Here is a 13,261-nt window from a genome sequence, read left to right as displayed (position 1 = left end):
AATTGGGACATATTCTGGGTTGAATTCATCTGTTGGAGCGCTAACCCCTTCTCAAAATAGGGTCTTTCAGGTTCTTACAGGAACTATTAGGTTAAAAAGAGGTCATGAGCATGGGCTGCAATATAGTAAGATAGCTTTCGATGAAAGGTGATGGGAACACATGCTCATACAGAGACAGTGCCACAGGAGCATGGATACAACCGTCTTGCTGTGAGGAAACAGCACAGCCTTCCTCACAGCCCTGGAAGGAACCAACCCTGAGGATGCCCTGGCCTTGGCCTTCTAGCCTCGTAACTGTGACAAAATTGGCTTCTGTTTGCAGTGCTCTGTTAGGGTAGGTCTTGGAGATGAGTATTCAGGGGCAATGTGGCCAAGGACGCATGTTAGGAGGAGCTGGATGGACAGTTCAATCCCCCACCCCAACTTTCCCTGAAGAGGCCATGTGTCATCTTAAAATTATTGGAAAGAGTGAGCATTCCTTGCAGCAAGATTAGACTGGTTAATCTTGAACGGATACTTCTAATTGTTTGTGCCTCAGTTTCTCCAGTGAAATTGGCTATGGACTTGTAGTCTTAGGTGCTGACTGTGACTGGTTATAAAGTTGAAGAGGGATCACACAAATGCCCTGAGTCAGGGAAGGGCTTCTAACTTAAACTAGAGTGACTGGTAAACATCCTTCTGAGAGCGGATGGCAAGGCAAGCGAACTCCAGCTTCCTCATCTGGGTGGAGGCAGAGCCCTCGCACTCCATCCAGTTCCCACACAATCGGCTCTGTCTTTTGAATATCTGAATCTGACACAATGGAACACCCAAACAGCTGAAATGTGTGTCCAAGCCATTTAATCCTCCAGTACCTAATTCCATGATGTCTCCCTTTGGTCAGGCATGGAACCCACTTGCTGACATCTTTGGGCTACCAAGAAAAGAAAACACAAGCTCATTTCTGCAGCCCTCAATTTTTGTTTCTTCCTAGTCGCTACCAGCCAAAATTCTTATCTGCCTCCAACCAGAGCTACTGACTTGAGTCAGTAGTGTAAGGAATGGTGTTTAGTTCTGCTTCCTTATATGGCAGGGAGTGACAGTGTGCTTGTCTGTCTAGCTGAACTGCAGTATGGCTCAATGACAAGTTCTAATGATTGGTTATGGAAACCTTCTGCTCTGGCTTCCATCACTTTCTGGAGGGAAGACACAGAACAGACAGCCGTAGGGTTGGCGTCAGGGAGGGGCGTTGACTCCTGCTCTGCCATCTGCCATTTATGTCACTTTGGGCCAGCCAGTTGGTTTACTTTGCTGTTCTTGGATGGTAGTCCTCTGCTCAGAAAGTGCTGACACACAGTGGGCATCCCAGAAGGGTAGCTGGCTGAAATAGTTCATCTCTGCAGCCATCCTGGACCTGAAGGGTCCAAGATAACCAGCAGCTCAGTGCCAGTCCTCTCTCTAGCTTGTTCTCAATTTCAGGAGGTTTTTTTTCCCCCAGTATCTTTATCTCTCTCACCCATCCTAGCCCACTTCATTTTCCTCCTCTCTCTCCTTGCCTTCCTCCTTCCCCTTCTTCCTGTTTTCCATTTCCCATTCTAAGTCTAAAACATTGAAAAATCTGTCTATCTATCTATCTATCTATCTATCTATCTATCTATCTATCTATGACTATCTATCTATCACCTATCTATCTATCATCTGTCTATTTATCATCTATCACCTATCATCTATATCTATCATCTATCTATTTTTCATCTATTACCTATCTATCATCTATCTCTATCATCTGTCTATCTATCTATCATCTATCTATCTATCTATCTATCTATCTATCTATCATCTATCTATCTATCTATCTATCATCTATCTATCTATCATCTATCTATCTATCTATCTATCTATCTATCTATCTATCTATCTATCTATCTATCTAGCTATCTATCTATCTATCTAGCTATCATCTATCTAAACCCTAGCCCTACGGATAATAAAATCCTTTAGACATACTACATAAGAATTCTGAGACTGTAAAAGGCAGCTCCAGACCCATTCATAAGGGTGAACGTAGCCGTGCAGGAGACAGCGACAGTGGAGGCTGTCTTTTGCAGAGCAGGGAGACCTATGCTTCCGAGACAGCCCTGGTTAGAACGGGCTCTTGACAGCCTGAATCAGGGTGACCTAGAACTTGTATCTGTTGGTCTTTGTCTTCCTTCCTGGGAAGCCCAAACATTAAAGAAATCAACTCTGCTTCTTCCATCTATATGATGGCCAAGGAGGAAGCAATATAGGAAAGTGTGTGGCAAAGGGTGGGGAGTGTAAAGGGAGTCACGTGCCTCTAGAGAGCCTTTCTACGCAGTCACAGTAGATAACTTATAATGTGTAGTTTAGTATTAATCATGTTCAAGGCAGTTTAGAGTTATTACTTCTAAACATTAGAATGAAGGGGTGATTATCCTGATTTATATTCAAGTGAAGAAATAGCCCGAAAGTGGTAAGTTTGGAATTTAAACTCAAGTCTGTCTGACTCCAAAGTTCATTCTCAAATAGTCACACCTCCAGTCACCTGCAAAAATAGAGTCCCTATCTCCTGGATTTACTTAATCTACACAAAAGAGCACAGCTATTAAACCTGTGGACTATGGAGACAGATTATCCAGGTTGGAATCCTTTTTCTTCCACATAGTGGTGACCTGAGATATCACTTCATCCAGTCGGCACTGGGTCTCTTCCTTTGTAGAATTATTTGGTGAGACTACTCTTTATTTTTACCTAACAAATACACTCTTTATTTTTTACCCAACAAATAATCTCTATAGACTGGTTGGCACGTGCCACACACTATTCGAAGCACTGAACAACTGGCTTTCTCTTGTGCAAAGGCTAATCTTAACATTCCATGCCCTAGGGTCAATGGTGTGCCAGGAAATGTTTAATTATAATCTCTGTGGTGTGTGTGTGTGTGTGTGTGTGTGTGTGTGTGTGTGTGTGTGTGTGTGAGAGAGAGAGAGAGAGAGAGAGAGAGAGAGAGAGAGAGTGAATTTTAGTATGTGCCAGTTTCTTTGCTGCGTAACTCATCGTGATAAATTTCATGACATCACTGAACAGGGAACTGGGAAGAGAAGCTTCATAGCATTACATCATACGCATTTTCATCATATAGACTCGGTAGATATAATTGATCTCGAGAGGACAGACAAAGCCAAATATAGTAGACTAATCAGGAAGGGATAAGTTTTGAGTGTTTGCTACTTATCTTTCAATATTATGTACAGAATGATGAGCTTATGTGGTCAATTTTAGAAGACTAGTCATGTTTCACAGCTAGATCCCAAAATTCTTGAAAGTTTAACTTTCAGATTTGGGGAGGCACTCTGAATTTAGGGTACATAAAAAGAGAGGACAATGACAGAGAGGGGATGGTGGTGTAAAACTGTGGGAGATAGTTCCTTTTTAGCTTCTCTTCTACAGTTCTGCCCCCATGCACACCCTGAAAGCACCTGCTCTTGTAAAGCAAACAGCATTTGTGCAAAAACAGAACCAATCTTGGCCTTCTCTTCATTTTCTCAATTACGTATTTATTTATTTGTATTGAAATGGGGCACTTGCCATGGCACACATGTAGAGTTCAGAGGACAACTTTCAGGAGTTGGTTTGCTCCACCAGGCAAGTTACAGGAATTGAACTCAGGTTGTCAGACTTGGAGGCAAGCGCCTTTACCTTCTGTACCGTCTCACGGGCTCAGTCCTGACCCTCTTATTGGACCAGGCCAATCACATGAGACATTAAGCTGTAAAATCTCTAGTGGATGTTGAATGTGTATTCTGTGTTCTGAATATGGTACATTCTTCTGAGCAATACCATAGTCCAAGCTGCTGAGTACCAGAAACCCTTTGTGGTGAACTTTCTGCCCTGCCAAAGCAAACTTGTTCCTTGTGGCCCAACTGCTTCTGCAAGGGCCTCCAAAGAGAGCATCTAAACCAGGGGGTGTGCTGGTCCCAGATTTGGGGGGTCTAGGGACATAGGTACAGGATGAGTTTCATTCGGGATTTGTTATCCTTACTACAAAAAGGAAAGGAAGAAAAACATGGAGAGAGGTGGGAGGGAAGAAGGGAGGGAGGGAGAGAGAGAGAGAGAGAGAGAGAGAGAGAGAGAGAGAGAGAGAGAGAGAAGGTGTAAGGGAACTATCTGAAGTAATTGATCTTTAAAGTTGCTCGAAGACATAAATACTTATAAAGAAAAAATTTCTTGGAATCACCTCCCCCAAAGCCTAAATTCCACATAGTAACAGTGGCTGGAATAAGACGTGGAAACACCATGAGAAATTTTATTCTTGCCGTATTTCCAGTGCTTCACAAAGGCAAGCACTGGAAATCTCATCAGCAAGCTGGACCTTATGGGACTGATAGTCTTGCGCTTAGACAAAAAAGGATAGAGGAAGACAGAGGAGTTCAGAGAAATACTTCAGCGCTTCCAAAGAGGCTTGGCGAAACAGATTATTTGGGATCCACAGCTGTAACTTTTAGGGGGAAAACCATCTAAACAAAAATAAGTTTCTGAGGAATAATGACCTCCATCATGTGCCATAAATTGCTGTAAACACCAGTGACCAGAATTATTTCTGAGGCAGGATGTTTCATCAGAGCCTGGAAGGAGCTTTTACAAACTGCAGATGCCTGGAGCCCACTCCAGCAAGACCTACTGAATTGGAACCTCCAGGGTTGAGTCCCAGAGATGTATTTTTCAAAAGGCTCTGAAGTTGATTCTGGTTATGATGCTGCCTAAGGACCACTGATACAGACAGGCTGAATCTGTGAATTGCTAAAGTGGAGCATCCTCTTTTAGCCAAAACTGCCCGGAACTTCAAAGCTGTGCGTTCCAGAATTATTTCTGCCACTAACAAAGGACATGGCCTTGATCAACTCACTTGGGTTGTTCCTCCATTCAACAAGTATTTATTGGGATTATGCTATATGTCAGGCAACTAAACATCTACTAATAAAGTGCTGTGGCCTGCTCTTTCCATCTTGTCAGCTAACAGAACAGGTAAACATTACTCAAAGGCACCACCAGTACATATACAATTTTACTTGGTGTGTATTGCTAGACTTTGGTCTCTCATCTAGAAAATGAAAAGTAGATTAATGATATTTATTTGTTTATCTTTCTGTGCTAGGGATCAAACTCAAGGCCTTCTGCATTCCAGGCAAGTGACCTACCACAGAACTACATCCACAAGCCTAGTTCCTTTATGTTTAAAAAAATCTTTTTCTTCTTAAGACCTCCCAAACTTCTTGATGATCTTTGCTATGCACAGTAGTAGTACATATCACAGGTCCAGTGTTTGGGAAAATACAAAAACCAGAAGTGACTATGAATTCAATTACTCCTTAATAATTTAGCATCTCATCATCATAATGTAGCTCTATAATTAGAAAAATGTGTTGAGGAGAGATACATTATGTACTCAGTTTGCCAAAATTACTCCTCATGTATATAGATGTGTTTAGCTTTTTGCAACAACTTGTGGACTTCCAAGGATCAGGCCCGGGGCTGGGCACCTACAGATTGTATTGAAAACGTGCCAAGCGTGGTTCTTCAGCAGCCAAGCCTCTTCCTGTGACCTCTATCAGCGGGAGTATTTTTCACCTCTGTGAACTTGGACACAGCATAGGAAATCTTCTTAACAATTGGGTAGCCCAAGTATGCACTCCCTGGGCTAAATAATATCCCAAAGTACCGGCAGCTTAAAAATTCCATGAACTTATACTCTCTTGAGGCAGGTGTTTTCTCCTATCCCTCTACAAAGGCACTCCGAATACCAGAATGTGTACATGTATGCACATCCATTTCCTTGTGCATACCGACCTTCAGATTTCCTAGCTGGTCCTTGTTTGTTTGGTTCGCCTGATCTGGCCTTTGATGCTCATTCCTTACTGTATACTTGTTGATGCTTATCTGAAGAGGGGCCCAGAATAGAGCATGGTGCTGCCAGTGTGGTCAGAACTGGGAGAATGTAGAGCATCTGTTCCCCTGCCTGATAGACATCATGAGAGTGTTTAGTGAATGAGAGACAGAAGGGTAAGCATCACCTAGACCGCTGATTAAGAATACACTACCTTAATGCATTTGGTTTACTGAAGAACTGTGACTTACAGTGAGATAAGTGAGGTTTTGTGTTATATGTGAGTAGTATGTGTGCAGGAGTGTGTGTGTGTGTGTGTGTGTGGTGTGTGTGTGTGTGCGCGTGTGTTGTGGGTGGGGTGGTGCACACCCCTGCAAAGAACAAAGGGGCATATCAAGTATTCTTCTCTCTTATTCTCTGCTTTATTCCGTTGAGACAAGGTGTCTCTCTGGATCTGTAGTTAGAATGGCAGTTCGCAAGCCCCAGAGATGCCCGTCTCTGCCTTCCGTGGTACCTGGCCATGCTGAGAATTTAAATCAAGTCCTCAGGCTTGTACAGCAAGCCCTCAGATCCACGGAGCCATCTCCCAAGACCCTCAAGTTTTCTTTATTAAAACTGTTCGGTTGTTAATTTACTGGCTTTGAAAGATTGCCTTCATTTAGGGGAGGAGTCGTATTATACAAAGATACAGAGCTTTTTGCCAACAACAAGTCTCTCAATGGCCTTTTTCTCTAGAGTTTTTCTAAAAGGGATGATGTTTTGTTTTTCAGCTACTAGTGGTGTCAACTTCAAGACAGCCTCTCTTAAGATTGGCTCACCATGCCATGTGAAGATGGCCGGTGAGAACTCTATGGTGCTGCCATGTGAAGATGGCCGGTGAGAACTCTATGGTGCTGCCATGTGAAGATGGCCGGTGAGAACTCTGTGATGTTGGCACTGTGTGTTTACCTATCCACAAACTCATTCACATGAAAAATTCAAGTGGCAGCCATTGAGAGCTGTTGATTAGTCCGGCTGTTTACCTCCTCACCCAACTTCCTTTTCAACTGAAATTAGTCCTCCTGAGCTTTTCTTTACCCAAGGATGATCCCTCCTAAGAGGGGGAGGGTGGCTGCCAGACCCATTGAGTAACACGCCGAGATACGCCAGAGCCTCTGACCATCTGCTCTGCTAAGGGACCTGAACCAATCCAATGTCCGCTCTCAGGATCTGACCTGAAGCACACAAGGAATTCTCCAGGTGCTGGAACAGCTGCCTTGAGCAGCTGAGTTTACAATGACGGGAACACAGCGTTGAGAGCCACAGTTCCCTGCTGGCTTCCTTGACCCATCTGGATCTTAGCCCCATCCCTGTTGACTATGCCCTGTTTGACTTCTGAATCCCCTACCCCTTTATTATTCCATCTGTATTTTATAACCCCACCCCTTCGCTTGAGCTACTGAAGCTTAGTAACAGAAGGACCCACTGGTCCTTGATTTTGAGTCCAATTGTCTCTGTATTTCACTATATCTCTCAGGGCCCTGTCTTGCTGAGAGAGATCTTGGTTTGGAGAAGTTTGCTTGACCTCTGGCTTTTACTATTTCTTCTCTACTCTCCCAGCTGTAAGTCATGACATAGCTTATTTTGAATTCTCTATCCATCCTGGCCAAGGCTGGCACACTCTCCATTCCAGCTCTGAAACAACTGGCCCTCGTCCCTGTTGCTACTTAACCTTGGCCCTGCCAGTCTTTGCCCATAGGTGAGGACTATATAGCTCCCCAGCAAAATGTCTCAGGGGACAGGAGAGGGAATGTCCCATGTGGGCTTAAAAGGAACTAATTATGTACTCCTACTTAATATGTTCCTCTCCAAGTAAAATGATTTCCTGGTGGTCAAGTGCTTTCATCCGCATAGTCACAACACAATGCCAGAAGCCTCAGGAAACAAGAAGTAAACAGTCACCAAGCTATCATCATTGCTGTGTATGTGTAATATGTGTGTGTGTGCGCGCGCGTGCATGTGTGTGTGTGTGTGTGTATGTGTGCACATGCACGTGTATGATATATATATATATATATATATATATATATATATATATATATATATAAACACTCATGAAGATGAGCACTTACAAAGAACACCCAATTTGCTTAAAATATTTTTTAAAGTCCAACCATTTCTCACTGCTCCATAGCAATCCTTTTATTAATTTCTCGGTGCTCTCTTGGGATACACTTGCAAGTAGCTATTTCTGAATTTCTCTAATCCCAACAAACTTCCTACTGAAAGGCACTTCTTCCCTTTTCTTTGGAATGGGGGCTGTATGAGGCACACTTCTCCTACATATCTGTATATTCACACCCATTCCCCCCCTACACACCAGATCTTAAAAACAAAAAAGACGCCCCTGAGCTGGGTATGGAGGCCCACATCTCTACCCCCAGTGCTCATTTGGAAAGCTGAGGCAGGTGGTTAGTGAGTTCCTAAGCAGACTAGATTAGCTAGCAAGAGACACTATCTGAAGTTACCTAAAACTTTTCTCTCTTGGCTAGAAGACATGGCTGTGCCCTATCCAAGGCTATCTGGGTTTGACACTCGCTGTCATCTGGGTCCCAGCCCACAGCTAAGCTCCCATTGACTTCCAAGTCTGGAAACGCAGGAACGCTCATGTCTGGCTAGGAGGTGGGGGAGCTGGTCAGTTGGACATGTAAGGGGTAAGGGTGAGAGGGTAGCGCTGGGCTTTCAAGTTGGAGATACTGAACGGTGAAGTCAACGTAGGTAAGAGACAGCTCCTAGAGAAATCTGCTCTCAATAAGGGCAGGAACCCCAGCCAGGTGCTGCTGGTTACCTCATCCTGCCTACAAGGCCCAGGCATGACAAGCTGGGATTAATCCCATCCTTTTTGGCTGGAGGCAGAGAAGCCACCTCATTTACTAAGGCCTGACTGTTGTCAGCACTTTGTCACTGGTCTGTTCGCCTGGCTCTGCGCGTTTCCTGGTTCCGGGATATTGCTATACGCCATGGGGAGCCTTCTCTTACCCTCTCTCTGCTCCTGGGCTCTGAGCCTCAAAGCCAAATTTCAGATAACATTGGGGTAGACTAGTTTCTTAAGGCTCTAGGATCAGGGTTCTACAAAGTACCACGCAAGATTCTCAAATAGGAGAAAGGAGGAGAGATCTTCAGGGAAACAAGATAAATGGTGGCTACCACCCAGAGCTAGCTAGTAGAATACCCTGAAGATTCAAATTTAGCCTCTATGGGCCTCCAGGGAAAGGAGACAAAATCTCTCATCTCATTTGGACATCTTAACACCTACAGGATGGAAGAATGGCATGCTGACGGCCGTGCCAGGGGAGGCCAAAGAGTCGAGTTCCTTCCTTAAAGGTCAGGGTTATTGAAACAAAGGAACCAAAACCAGAAGCAAGCCCTCATCTTGGAGCTCTTGCGTTAAGAATAAGCTAAGAGTATCTCTTTAAACGAGCCAGCTCCCCAGAGCCTATGAGTGTCTAGATGGGCTGAACAGATGAAGGACTTTCCGTTAAGAAGCAAATGGTGCTATTTTGGGGCGTCCTAAGATTTACCCAGAGAACGCCTTCTTAAGGTTTGGAAACCCTTCTGGCAGCGCCTCCCTAGCCTCCTCCCCAGGCCTACCATGCTATTTGCATTCCACTTCGTCAGCGTTTTCCCCACCCCCACCTCCCTCAGCCCACCACATTTCCAAGCCACGTGACAGACACCCAGGCCATGGGGAGCTGGTGGAAACCCTTCTCAGGTCCATCTCTAAGTCATGTCTTGTCTCATTGGAGAATGACTAACCAGGAGTCATGCTACCGTGAATGACAAATGGACATAACTGTATGCACCTTTAAGAAAAGGCCTATAGAACAGAGACTACCCAAGCTAGATTCTGGAACTTTCTATGACACACCTCCAAACCAACCTATTCTACCTGCAGAGAACAGGAAAGGACTGGGACCAGTCCCAGGAACCAGTGAGAACTGGGAATAGCCCCACTGTCAGGAAGTACATTCGCAGGTCTTTTTAAACCCTTCAATCTGAGATGGGAACCTTCATCTTCTCTCTTTGATGCGAAAATGAAATGATTAGGGCAATCTTTTGATTTGAATGTTTTAAAATACACATTCTATTGACTTTCAAATATGGAAACAACCCCAAACTTAACCTGTAAACCAGTCAAGTACACTCTTCATGTGTTCTAAGATCTATTCTGCATTTTCTCTTTTTACCCAGAACTTTGCCTTTATGTTTTTCATTAAATGATTTTAATAGAATAAAAGTTTCCAGCCCGTGGCTTCATTGAGCTTTATTTACCTCCCTATTTGGGGAAATGTATCCCAGCTCATTCTCCACAGGAAGGAAATGGCACCAAGAATTGCCTAAAGTTCACAGTGAACTAAACTCCCTCACTCTGTGTGTAGAGAACACATACGGTGTTATTTTAGAAAATGTGTTTTTGTAGTGATTGGGTGTGGGGAGCACACGAGGGGGATGGGAGAAACTGCACTTTTGGGGGCTCCGGGGGATGCTGGTTTCAAAATGGAATTTATCCTCACATCCAAGATTATAGATTTTCTTCTGAACTGCATTCCCTACATGGTTTAGAGAACACTTAAAAAAGGAAATTGCTCTTCATGTTTTGATTGACACTAAAAACCCTGTGAAAAGTTTGGAACTTGATGTCTCCCAGGGAAGGACAATAGTCAAATAGAGAGTTGGCCTGCACCCTTTCTCACTCTTACCCAGAGCTGTTCCAGGGAAGGAAATTCACAGGGCACTCCGTTCTCATGTATCACTTCTCAAGAAATTAGCCCAAAACTTATAAACACAGGGACTGCTTAGTCCAAACCATCATAGTCTACGGCATAGCATAAAATGGAAGCAGTCATCTGGAGCTCCTAGTCCTTAATATGATATTATTTTTTAAATGATCAGACTCATTCTTCCTTTTGCAGGGCCCCTTGTCTTCAGTGAGTGCTAGCCACGAGTGTCTGGTTTTTGCCTAACGCTAAGGGGCTGCACTGTTTCCGTTTACAACTCCATATACACAGCCTTAGTACCAGAAGGGCTCTGCGAATGCCAAGCACTTTGTTCTCTGCTTTTTTGACCATGTATTGCCACAGCACTGGAACTCCCCCGCCCTTTACAACCAGCTCTTTCTAAAAGGAATTACCGACTAATACAAACTTGCACTAGTGTTTGAGATGCCCAAATACGTCTGTCTGGAAATAAAAGCCCCACTTCTTCCTTTCTGGAACGTTCTCCCCACTTACATCTTTTTTTGAGCCTTTGGGCATACCTTCCTACAGAAATGAAGATTTCTCAAGAAATATTTTGGTAGGAAGTTGACCATGATTTCTCCATACACACCCACACATGCATGCATTCTCTTGCTGCTCAGTTTTATAGAAGACAGACTCAGTCAGCATCTTCTGCCTCCGTCGGTGCTAGTGTAGAACTCTGATCTTATTTCTTTAAATCTCTGAAAGCCCAGTTCTAAAATCCTGGTAGCAAAGTAACAGAAATGCATTTAGCTAAGAAAAAAAAAAATCACTCTTTGTCTTAACAATATCAAAAATTGTTGCTGTTATTTTTTAAGCGAAACCTGAAACCTATTTAAATGTCTGCTAGTAGAAGATGGAGAAGAAACTGCCCGAGGGGCAGACCAGCAGAGCCCGCTCGCTGGCACTAGCCTGAGGACACCAGGTATACAGTCAAGGTCCCTCTTGAAAACAAAATCGCATCCTAGGCAAAGTCACGCATGCTCCCTGAACATGTCACTGTAAGATGTTTCCTCTTGTCCCATTTCTAGAAACAAAACTTGAAGTTTCATCACATTGACCTTCTGGGAACATCCGCAGGTCAGGGAAGTCCAGGCTGGCTTTGGGAATTTACACGGTCTGTTGCCTGCCTGGAAAGGTTTTGCATATCCCCTTTCCCTGGAATGTTGCCTGAAACCTGCGGAGCGGCTCCCGCTTCCCTGAAGGCGGAAAAAGAAAGACCCTGTGTCCTACCTCTCAGGCAGCAGCTTCTTCCCAAGGAGGAGGACGTCGAGCCCGCCGCCGTCAGAAAGGAAGCAGAGGTCCCTTTAAGCAACACAGCAAGAGAGCAAGCAGCCAGGCAGGCAGACCGCCTAATGCACACTGCTCTATTCAATAAAACTGCAGACCGCCCTTCCTTGGCCCCTCCCAGAAGTCCATGCTAAGTGAACACATATCCCCTATGTTTACAGTCAGCAGGGGTGGTATGCATTGTGCTGTAGTTTTTCTAATAGGCAGCCAATGACGACACCCCGGCCAAGGTGATGCTGTCTGCCCGTGCAGATGCCTGTCATTCCCTAGGCATGCTCAGGACATCACTCATCAGAAAAACCAAGTCCTAAAAAGCTTGAAACTGTGAGCAGGCTGCCAAAACCAGCCCGCTCTATGCCCTTTTTTGGTGATCCTAAGCAGGGCCTCCTGGAAGTGAATCCATTGTCAGGAACAATCATAAGAAACGTTAATCTTGGAGAAGAAGGATGTCTCGTAGAACACAAATAGAGCTTTAAAAAGAAAGTACAGTTCATGAAACAAGAAGTGGACAGTCAGTCGTACTTATGGGGGTGAGGTTGGGGGTGGAGTCGGGGGGAGACGGTTGTAGTTGAGGAAGCTGTAATAGCATATTTCTTTTCAAAGTAGTTGCATTACAAAATGAATTTAAATCATTCTGCAAGTTAAAAACCTGAAGCGGATAAGACTCAGGTCTGCTGTCCAGGCTAAGTTCTAGCCAAGAATATGTCTGTGTTAGGAAAACAACTGACAGAAAATATAGATAAAATGTATCAGTTGTTTTAGTAGATAATGCTGGCCAGAATAAAGGGAGGGTGAGCAGTTTGGCCAGATGGGATCCTAAGGTTTACATAGCTCTGTTGGTTTTCCCCATCAACACCCACCTTCCTCTGGTTCCTCAGTCTTAGCAATGGGGAGAGTGTACTAGAAATGAAGGTGCATGGGGAGACCAACACCTGCTTTGGGGCAGCCATAGCCTGGCGCATATGCGCTCACAGGTGATACAGATGTTCTGGTGAGTTCTAGAAAGCCTGTGCTAGGGGAGAGTCAGCATTCAGAGCTGCTGAGCTACAATGCAGGTCACTGGCCCACACATGCATCCAATTGTGGTCTTGTATTTTTTGGAATTCAGTCAGTACTTACTTTTTAAAAAAAAAATTGGAATACTTACTGTTTGTCAGGCCTGGGGCTAAGCACAAAATCCATGTTTCATTATTGGTATGTGTTTAGACCCTGTCTCATCATCGACCAAGAAGCATTAAATATTTTCCCTGGCTAATTACAAATCCAGAAGCTTAATCAACACACACAGTCTTACTGAAAAGCCCTTCTCTAT

At 44.2% G+C, this 13,261-nt stretch overlaps 1 protein-coding gene across 4 annotated transcripts in view; it reads right to left on the bottom strand.

Moving 5' to 3' along the window:
• Positions 1-12,075, bottom strand: part of Cald1 (caldesmon 1) — a 186,857-nt gene extending 174,782 nt beyond the window's left edge. Inside the window, exon 1 of one of the 4 annotated variants that reach the window (XM_059257549.1) lies at positions 11,893-12,075. The gene's annotated coding sequence lies outside the window, so the exon portion shown is untranslated. The remainder of the gene's footprint in view (positions 1-11,892) is intronic. The other 3 variants (XM_059257548.1, XM_059257545.1, XM_059257546.1) reach the window with 3 other exon arrangements.
• Between the last annotated feature and the right edge of the window lie 1,186 nt (positions 12,076-13,261).

Source organism: Peromyscus eremicus, chromosome 3 (assembly GCF_949786415.1).
Source record: "Peromyscus eremicus chromosome 3, PerEre_H2_v1, whole genome shotgun sequence".
Classification (NCBI taxonomy): domain Eukaryota; kingdom Metazoa; phylum Chordata; class Mammalia; order Rodentia; family Cricetidae; genus Peromyscus; species Peromyscus eremicus.
The sequence above is the reverse complement of the archived record's forward strand: the minus strand, read 5'-3'. Positions and strand labels throughout refer to the sequence as shown.